The following is a 10,208-nucleotide window of genomic DNA, read 5'->3' as shown; positions in this document are numbered from 1 at the left end:
GTCGTAGTTGACAATCTAAAACGCTTAAGGACTTATGTATTAATAGTTGGTATGCATAGTTAGGAAATTAGGACAAAGTCTACGACTAGAAGATGATCAGATCAGTAGCACTAGTCGAATAACCCCAAACTAGAGTTGTATAAAGTGATACAGCGAAAGACATTAAGGATTTACGTCATCGAGTTCTAAAATCGAGTTCGACTTACTAATCGAAGAGTTCCGTTCATAGCTCAAGGATGATGATCTAGGCAGCGCTTACCCGACCACCCTTTGGAGAAAATCACAATAGATCAGGTACCATATACTATATAGCTATAATTCTATAATTATAGATATTAAAATTTTACTCTTATCTCTTATAAACATCTAACCCTGTAGGATGTCTTATGCAGGGCGGTTAGAGCATGCGTGATCATCGGGAGCTCATCCATGGAGGATATATAGGATTGGTTTTCTCATCCTTCCCTAGAGGGAGATTAGGTGGTGCTGTAGTCCCCAATGACGCAGGAGGTAGAGTACAATCCGTGGATGACAAGGCGACTTACCCCTACTGATATAGAGTTTATCAAGGATGAGGAGCCGTATGAGGACTATGATCCTTATGCGGACAAGGAACCACTGGAAGAGGATCCGCATAATGACCTGGCAGGAGGAGATCCATGTGACAACTCACCATATCCAGACTCGTCATCCCACGGTGATGGACATCCCGAGATTCAGGAGAAGGACACTCTAGAGTCAAAGCCATCATCGAAGTCTCCAACCTCAAACCAGCCTTCCAGTGTGTACGCCTTAGGACCTCGAGTGATCTACAGCTCCATAAAATCCATTACTATTCCATCCTGAAAGAGAGCGTCCTCACCCCCATCATCCCTAAATCCACCCAATAAACCTTTACCTACCCATAAATGGACGCCCTTAGTGGATGAGTGGATCCAGCAAGACAACATTGGCCACTACAAGATCGGAGAGTCGTCCCAGTCTTCAAGGTGTGACCCTGTCCCTAATTATCCCACAGATCGATCGATTTCAGTGTTAGTTCCGCATGTGGCACAGCACGAGGATTGCATTGTCACACCCCGAAACCCAGGGCGGAAACGTTCCAGGGTGGAGGTAACTTCATGTTGAATATCATAACAATTGTACATAGTAAGCGAAGTAAAACATAAAACATTACACTACATAGATTTCATTACATTTGTTCAAAAGTAGAGTAATACAAGTTTCATAGAGACATAAGTTAAACTAAAGAAAGACGTGACTCCATACGCTCCCTCTTCTGCAAAAGGACGCGGGATACCTGTCTAAGGAGAAACTGAGAATACAACCATTTTAAAAATCAGCATAACGCTGGTGAGTTCATAAGCGGTTTGTTTTATGAAAATGAACAAGGTTCCTTTAGTTTTCTGAAAAATGGTTATCCAAGAAAATCCCATATTTTCTTAACAGTTGGTTACCAAATCCAAAATGTAATGTAAAAGATGTATGCTGAAAACATGATTGCTCTTGTGAAATGTAAAGTTTAGTTATCTGAAAATGTTACACGTTTCTGGTTATGTACAAGTGTTTCCCCAGGAAAAATCCCATATTTTCCTAAATGTTGGTTATCAGTTGTGAAAGATGTATTAGTTTTAACACATATATAAAACTAATATTTACAAAGTAAATTAATTACTTTATTCATTATTACTGTTAAGTAAATTTCTGTTATCCTAAATGCGATTTCCATAACCATACAATAGACTAGATATGGCAAGAAGTAGTCCAAATCACTTTATGACTTTCGTCACCCTTGAACCTTTCGGTTCGACTGTAGCTAGCAGCCAGGTGCAGGGTAGTCAGCCCCGTATAGATCTATACACTCAAGTCACACTCCCTATCTAAGAGATTCTGGTTATGGGGATGGTCCTCCAGTCGCGTATCTCTGTGGAGTGTTCACCGAGGACGTGTCTCCAATTTATAGGAATAACAAATCTACAAGTAATAATGCGAAAAAGTCATGTATAAATTCTACTTTACAAAAACGATCCTCCACTCGCGTAACTATGTGGAGTGTTACCGAGGACAAAACAAATGTACTAATCTAAAGCTTTTAACAATAATGATATGGAACAAATCTATTGTGAAATGTATAATATAACATTATATAATAAGTTATGAAATCGGTTTGTAACTGATTCTGCAAGTCAAACAGTTGGTTAATACGGTTTCAATGGTTAAAAGCAAGTGAAATATGAAACATTTCTAATGAAATAATAATGTTTAAGTACAAGATATTCTTGTACTTTTGCTTGTATTCTGTCACACCCCAAAACCACGAACGGCGGAAACAATCAGGGGTGGAGGATGTCATGTACAGTATCACAACAGTGTAATATAATAAACAAGCAACAACATCATCCATTGCATTATAAGTAAAGTTTAATACATGTGTGTTCTTTCATTGTAATAAGACACCAAAAATATACAATCAAAATAAAAGACGAGACTTGACTGCTCCGTCTTCTCAAAACCTGGCCTCCGTACCTGTCTACTAATGACCTAAGAATACAAGTTATTTTGAAAGCGAGTATCAGCTTTAAAGTCGGTGAATTCATAAGTATATAAGTGTCATTGCCTTGTTTGTGAAAATCTGTTATGAAGGCCATGTAAAACGTTAAATGAAAATGTTGAAGTACGTATGAAAAACCCTAGAAAATCCCTTATTTTCTATCAGTTTGAGATGTAGTCTTCTACCAAGACCCGAATGTTTTGTAAGTATGAAGTGTAGTCTTCTACCAAGACCCGAATGTTTTGTGAGTATGAAGTGTAGTCTTCTACCAAGACCCGAATGTTCTGTTTGTAAAATGATAGTTTTTCCTTTGTATTGACTAGTACTAAAAGTGCTTAGTCTAACTCATCGTTTATGTGAATGTATCACAAAATAAAGTAAACAGGAAAATGTACTACTGTAAGTGTTGTCACTGGGTACTAGGACCAACACAACATCGCATTAAGCGAAATGTATAACCTAATGAACATCCGAAGATTGTCCAATTGTCCTCTGTAGCAGCAGCAGGTGGGTGGAAGGGTTAGTCCCAAATCGATCTACCTAATATAAGTAGTAACCTTAGACCTCCGTAGATGGTCATCGACCACTGGTGCTAATCAGTGGGGTTCGGAATGGTAAGTCCCGCCGAGCTATCCCATTGAACCGAGATAGGAAAGACAATTTACACAGTAAGTACTAATAAATCATCCTCGTAGTCCTAAGTACAAGTATCCAGGTAAGTGAATACAGGATAATGCACGTATGTAAAAGTGTTCCTGTATGGTATTCATGTATGTGTGTCCATGTAACAAGTAAGTATATGTAAACATATTCATGTATCAGGTAAACCTCTATAAGTACTCATGCATCAGGTAATGTACTAGTATAGACTCATGAATGAACTGACTCTTGTGTGATTCCTTGTAATAGAAGTAATGTTTGATATCTTCAAATTATCCCTATGATAATTTACCGTAATATAACTGGTTGATCATGTAGGTTTGTACACTCTTACTACTCAAGGGTGTGGGAAACTAAATGAAAGATATAAACTATAACATCAATACATATATAAGAATATAAGTGTATATGCATAGTTTAGTTCAAGAATGAAAAATGGTTTTTGTAAGACATCTTATGGGTTTTGAACAATAATTAACAATGACTTGATGTCATTTTAATAAACATTTCAAAGGTAAAACATTTGGTAACAATGTGCTTTTAAGATGTAAAACCATTTCATGCATCACATTTTGTAGCATGTGAAATCTGTTAAATGACAAACACAGTTATAAAATACATATCAGTGATTTAATAACATGTTTGTTTCTACTTGTATCCCCCCATTAAAGCATTTAAAATCATTTAAAATATTGATTAGGGGCATGAACTCACCTGTAGTTGGTGATTGGGATGAACTGAATGGTATAGGATGGCTAGGTGTCAAGCGAGGACTTGTATACACACTACGATCCTAATGAACATATAATCACACATTTATGCCTTCAATTAGTCTTAAATCACTAATTGATAAAGTTAAGACATCCTAGACATAATAAACACTTTATATAAGTGTTTTAAGCCCTAAGGATTGCATCTAAGCTATTGTGGGACAAGGTATTTGTGTTTAGGGTTCCAAAGGACCCTATATGAGAGTTTACTCCCCATAAACCATCACACATGGAGTTTACGGTTGTAAACTCTTGATTTTACGGCCGTAAACTCCCAAACATGTGTGTTTGGTGTGTTTTGAAGTCCCAAATGCTTTCTAGAATTATTCTAACTTGGTGGTTCCATCCTTGAGGGGGTTTAAGGTCTAGAAACACTCCATTTAGGAGTTTACGGCCCCAAGGCCATTCCCCTTGGAGGTTACGGCCGTAAACTCTCTTGGGGTGTTGTTTTTGTTGCCTTCAAGCCTATTGCACTTGTGGTATATGTTCTAGACTTTTATTCCTAGCATATGAAGGCATTAGGCACACCTTGGTGCCCTTTTTAGGAGTTTACGGCCCAAGAACCAAGTCTTGGCCGTAAACTCACTTTGTTAAGTGATTTTGATGTGGTTTGGTCCCTCCATTAAGTGGGTAACAATTTCTTGTAAAGGTCTAGGGCTTTAGGTGTCATGAAAACACCCCTTTTGTCCATTTCAATGGAGTTTACGGCCTAAGATACACTTGGGCCGTAAACTCTCATTTGTTTGTGTTCTTTGATGTGTTTAATGCCCTAGATTTAATGGGAACAAGTCTAGGAAATTGTTTAAGGCTTTAGGAGCATTAAAATTACCATTTAGTGTTTGAAATTGGAGTTTACGGCCTATGATAATCTTGGGCCTTAAACTCCCAAACTTGGGTGGATTTTTGGTTGCTTTCTTGTCCCTAACATGCATACATATGAGTCTAAGGCTTTAGCATAACACAAGGGTCGGTTTTGGCTTCGTTTCGGGAGTTTACTGCCCAAGAACACTTTGGGGAGTAAACTCCTAGATCTAATGATTTAGCCATCTAAATCATGTTATAAGCATCTAATAAGCATTCTAATCACTACTAGAAAGAGTTACTCACGTTTTGGTATAAAAACCCGAAGATCCGTGAGAGAGAAAATGGCTTTTCTCTAGTTGGAAATGTGAATAGTGAATGAATTTGATTCAGAAATCTATTTATAGTCCTGAGATATTTTGGCAGAAAATATTTTTATTCCTGTAATGATCTCTAATATAATAGAGTGTTGGAATAATAGTGTTGCACAAAACCCTAGTGCACCCACTCTCCTGATATTTCCTGAAGTGTAAACCCTGAATTACTCAAACTTACGCAGAAAGTCTGTAAGTTAACTGTGACTGCTATAACTTCTATTGAAATGATATAGTTGGTACATAATAGAAATTTCGGGTTGTCATATCATCCCCCCGTTTGAAGGAATTTCGTCCTGAAATTAGAATTTAAGCAAATAAGAAGTTACAAATAACTAAGCGAAAAGGTGAGGGTATTTCAGTTTCATCTGATCCTCTCGTTCCCAAGTGAATTCCGGTCCACGCTTTGCGTTCCAGCGCACCTTCACTATCGGGATACGGCTCTGTTTTGTTTGCTTGACCTCTCGGTCCATGATCTCTAATGGTTCCTCCACGAAGTTGAGGCTCTCGTTAATCTCGATCTCGTCGAGTGGAATAACAAGAGTCTCGTCGGATAGACACTTTTTCAAGTTTGACACGTGGAAGGTAGGATGTACGTTACTGAGTTCTTTCAGTAGATTGAGCTTGTAAGCCACAAGGCCGATTCTTGCGAGAATCTCGAAAGGCCCTATGTATCTTAGATTGAGCTTCCCACGCTTTCCAAAGCGTATTAAGCCCTTCCAGGGTGAGACCTTCAGTAGGACTCGGTCGCCCACCTGGAACTCCAATGGTTTCCTACGCTTGTTGGCGTAGCTTTTCTGTCGGTCTCTAGAGGTTTTTATTCGTTCACAAATTTGAACGATCTTCTCTGTCGTTTCCCGAATGATCTCCGGACCCGTGAGAGTGCTTTCGGGAACTCGTCCCTTAGCTAACTGGGTATCACCCACTTCAGCCCAGCACAGAGGGGATCTGCACTTTCGGCCATAGAGGGCCTCGAATGGAGCTGCCTTTACGCTCGTATGATAACTGTTGTTGTAGGAAAATTCTACAAGGGGTAAATGGATATCCCAAGCTTTTCCAAAGTCAATCACACAGGCACGCAACATATCTTCTAGGGCTTGGATAGTTCTTTCACTTTTCCCGTCGGTCTGTGGATGGTAGGTTGTACTCATATCTAGCCTAGTTCCTAGGGAACTTTGTAATGACTGCCAGAACCTCGAAGTGAATCTACTATCTCGGTCCGAGATGATAGATAAAGGAACACCGTGCAGCCTTACAATCTCCCTAATGTAAGTTCTGGTAAGTTTCTCCCTCTTGTCTGTTTCTTTGATCGGTAGGAAGTGTGCAGACTTGGTCAGTCTATCGACGATGACCCATATGGAATCAAGTCCACCCGTCGTCTTGGGCAACTTGGTTATGAAGTCCCTAGTGATCTGCTCCCACTTCCATTCTGGTATCTCCGGTTGTTGTAGAAGACCAGAGGGTTTCTGGTATTCGACCTTGACCTTTGCGCAAGTAAGGCATTTACTCACGAAGGTAGCAATATCTGCTTTCACGTAAGGCCACCAGTATAACTTTTTAAGATCCAGATACATCTTATCTGAACCCGGGTGGACGGAATAATGAGTGTTGTAAGCTTCGGTCATGACCAAGTCTCTGAAGCCACCGTGTTTCGGTGTCCAGATCCGATCCATGAGGTATAAGGCTCCGCCACCCTTGACTTCCAAGTTCTTATCCATCCCTCTAAGGGATTCACCCGCCACATTTTCAGGTTTCAAAGCGTCGAGCTGAGCCTCCTTTATTTGCGTGGACAAGTGTGAATAGATAGTTAGAGTCAAAGATTTGACTCTACGACTAGTATATTCTTTCCGACTTAGGGCGTCGGCTACTACATTGGCTTTACCCGGATGATAACGAATTTCACATTCGTAATCACTAAGTAGCTCGACCCACCGTCGTTGTCTCATGTTGAGCTCTTTCTGGTCGAAAATGTGTTGTAGACTCTTATGGTCTGTAAAGATCGTGCTTTTTGTACCGTATAGGTAATGTCGCCAGATCTTCAGAGCAAACACAACTGATCCTAGTTCGAGATCGTGGGTTGTGTAGTTAACCTCATGTGTCTTCAGCTGTCTCGAGGCATAGGCGATGACTTTACCTCGCTGCATCAGAACACATCGGAGTCCTTGATTGGATTCATCGCAATAGATAATGAAGTCTTCTATCCCTTCAGGAAGGGATAGTATCGGGGCGGTGCATAAGGCTCGTTTTAGCGTCTGGAACGCTCTTTCCTGTTTCTCTTCCCAGTCGAAGGCCACGCCTTTCTGGGTCAGGGTTGTAAGAGGTTTCGCTATGCTGGAGAAGTTCTGAATGAACCTGCGATAGTAGCCAGCTAGACCTAGAAATTGACGAATTTCAGTAGGTGTCTTTGGTGCTGAGCAGTTCTCGATGGCCTTAATTTTGGAAGGGTCCACGTGTATACCTTCTTCGCTAACTACATGGCCCAAGAATTCGACTCGCCGAATCCAAAATTCGCACTTTGAAAACTTCGCGTAGAGCTTCTCCGATCGCAATGTTTCTAAGATTTTATGGAGATGTTGACTATTCTCCTCCTTACTTCGAGAGTAGATGAGTATGTCATCAATGAAGACGATGACGAACTGATCCAAGTAAGGACGACACACCCTATTCATCAGATCCATGAATACTGCGGGCGCGTTAGTTAATCCGAATGGCATTACTACAAACTCGTAGTGCCCATAACGAGTTCGGAAGGCTGTCTTGGGAACATCCTCCTCTAATACTCGTAGTTGGTGATATCCGGATCGCAGATCTATCTTCGAGAAGTAGTTGGCTCCTTGAAGTTGATCAAATAAATCGTCAATGCGGGGCAAGGGATAACGATTTTTAATGGTAAGTTTGTTGAGTTCTCTATAGTCGATGCACATGCGGAACGATCCATCCTTCTTCTTGACGAACAAGACCGGTGCTCCCCATGGTGAGAAGCTTGGTCGAATGAATCCCTTCTTGAGAAGTTCGTTAAGTTGACTGGAAAGTTCCTGCATTTCAGCCGGTGCCAGACGATAAGGAGATTTGGCTACGGGGGTAGCCCCTGGCACTAAGTCGATTCTGAACTCGACTTGGCGTTGTGGTGGTAAACCGAGAAGTTCTTCTGGGAATATGTCGGGAAAGTCGCGTACTTCTTGGATTTTGTGGATGTCTTTCAGTTCTTGACTGGTATCGACGATGTGTGCGAGGAATGCATGGTACTCCTTCCGCAAGCACTTCTGGGCTTGAATGCCCGAAATGATGCGAAGGCTCGTACTAGGTTTTTCGCCGTAGATAACTAAGGTTTCGTTGTTAGGAAGGTTAAGACGAACTGCTTTTTCGAAGCACATAATGTCGGCACGAAGAAGACTCAACCAATCCATACCGATGATAACGTCGAAACATTTAATTGGGACTGGCATGAGATCTATCTTGAAAGTATGGCCATCTAAAGTTAAGGTACAACCTACGTATATGCAGTTTGTACTCTCTATTTTCCCGTTAGCCATTTCTACCGTGAATGAACTATCTAATGCACATGGTTTTTGTTTAAGCAGGTGTGCAAATTTGTGACTTACAAAACTTTTCTCGGCTCCACTATCGAAAAGTATGCAAGCATATGAGTTATCGAGGAGGAACGTACCAGTAACTATCGTAGGATCAGCTACTGCTTCCTCGTGGCCTAGGGCCATAACTCTTCCTACTCCTCCAGCCATCCCCGCTTTAGGGCAGTTCCTCTTGTAGTGGCCCACTTCGCCACAACCGTAGCAAGCTTGGCCCATACCGGCGTTAGGAACCTGGGTAGCTTGAGCTGTTGGAGTCTTGCAGAAATGGACGGTGTGTCCCTTCCTGTTGTAGTTAGAGCACTGCATCTCCCTGCAAGGTCTGTGGTGGTGGAAGGTGCACTTGGTGCACTTCGGGAGAGTCCCAACATATGTTTTTGCTGGTAACAGGTTAGCAGGGGCAACAGGAGTCACTGTGGTAGCATTGATCGCCACAAGTTGTTGCTTATTGGAGGATCCTTGCGGAGCCCCTCTTTTCCTCTTATTCCACCCCTTCTTGTGGTAGTCGGGGTTGGACTTTTGTGGTACAGGTGTAGGGATTGTTGTGTTCTGAGGTTTCTGGTGATCAATGAGAGATTGTGCCAGTTCCTTGGCGCTATTAAAGGTAATAGGCCTGGAAGCGATCACACTTGACTGGATCTGGGGCGACAGTCCCCAGATATATGTCTCGATCTTTTTGCTTTGGAGAGCAACCATATCAGGGCATAAGTTTGCCAAATCACAGAACCTATTAGTGTAGGTAGTGATGTCGGATCCAACCATTTGTAGACCCCAAAATTCTTGCTCGAGTTTTTGTATTTCACCTCGAGGACAGTATTCTTTCATCAGCATGTCTTTCAACTTTTCCCAGCCGATGGAATACGCCACCACCAAAGTTAGATAGTTAACATGGTTGTTCCACCATGTTAGTGCTCGGTCAGAGAAGGTACAAGCTGCAAACTTGACCTTGTTGCCCTCCTGGCAAGCAAAGATTTCAAAGACAGATTCCATCTTTTCAAACCATTGTCTCAACACCATCATACCCCCAGTTCCATTGAACCTATGGGGTTTGGCATTAGTGAAGTCCTTGTAGGTGCATTCCCAAGGGTGTCCATGGCTCTCTCCGTGGTTCGAGGGTGGTGCACCTGTTCCTGATCCACTAGGGGCAAGAGCGTTGATTGCTGACACAGCAGCTGCAACTGCTGCTGTGAAAGCTTCCTGGAACATATTGGCATCGAAAGGATTTGGTGGTTGAAGGGGTACAGGTGGTGGTGGAGGTGGTGGTATTGGTGCTTCGTTGTTTGGGTTCCTCCTTGGATTCCTGCGTGGCGGCATCTTTAACTATACGTTTAAAAGATAACGAAATGGATAAGAATGAATGATTAATGAATGTGTCTCATGGACTAAATCCCCATAGCCCAACAACAGAAAGAATAGTATCACTAAATGAAGAAGATAGCATTTGTATAATAATTTCCATTAGATT

The sequence above is a fragment of the Lactuca sativa genome, chromosome 4, assembly GCF_002870075.4.
Source record: "Lactuca sativa cultivar Salinas chromosome 4, Lsat_Salinas_v11, whole genome shotgun sequence".
In the NCBI taxonomy this organism is placed as follows: Eukaryota; Viridiplantae; Streptophyta; class Magnoliopsida; order Asterales; family Asteraceae; genus Lactuca; species Lactuca sativa.
This window is presented reverse-complemented; position numbering follows the sequence as displayed.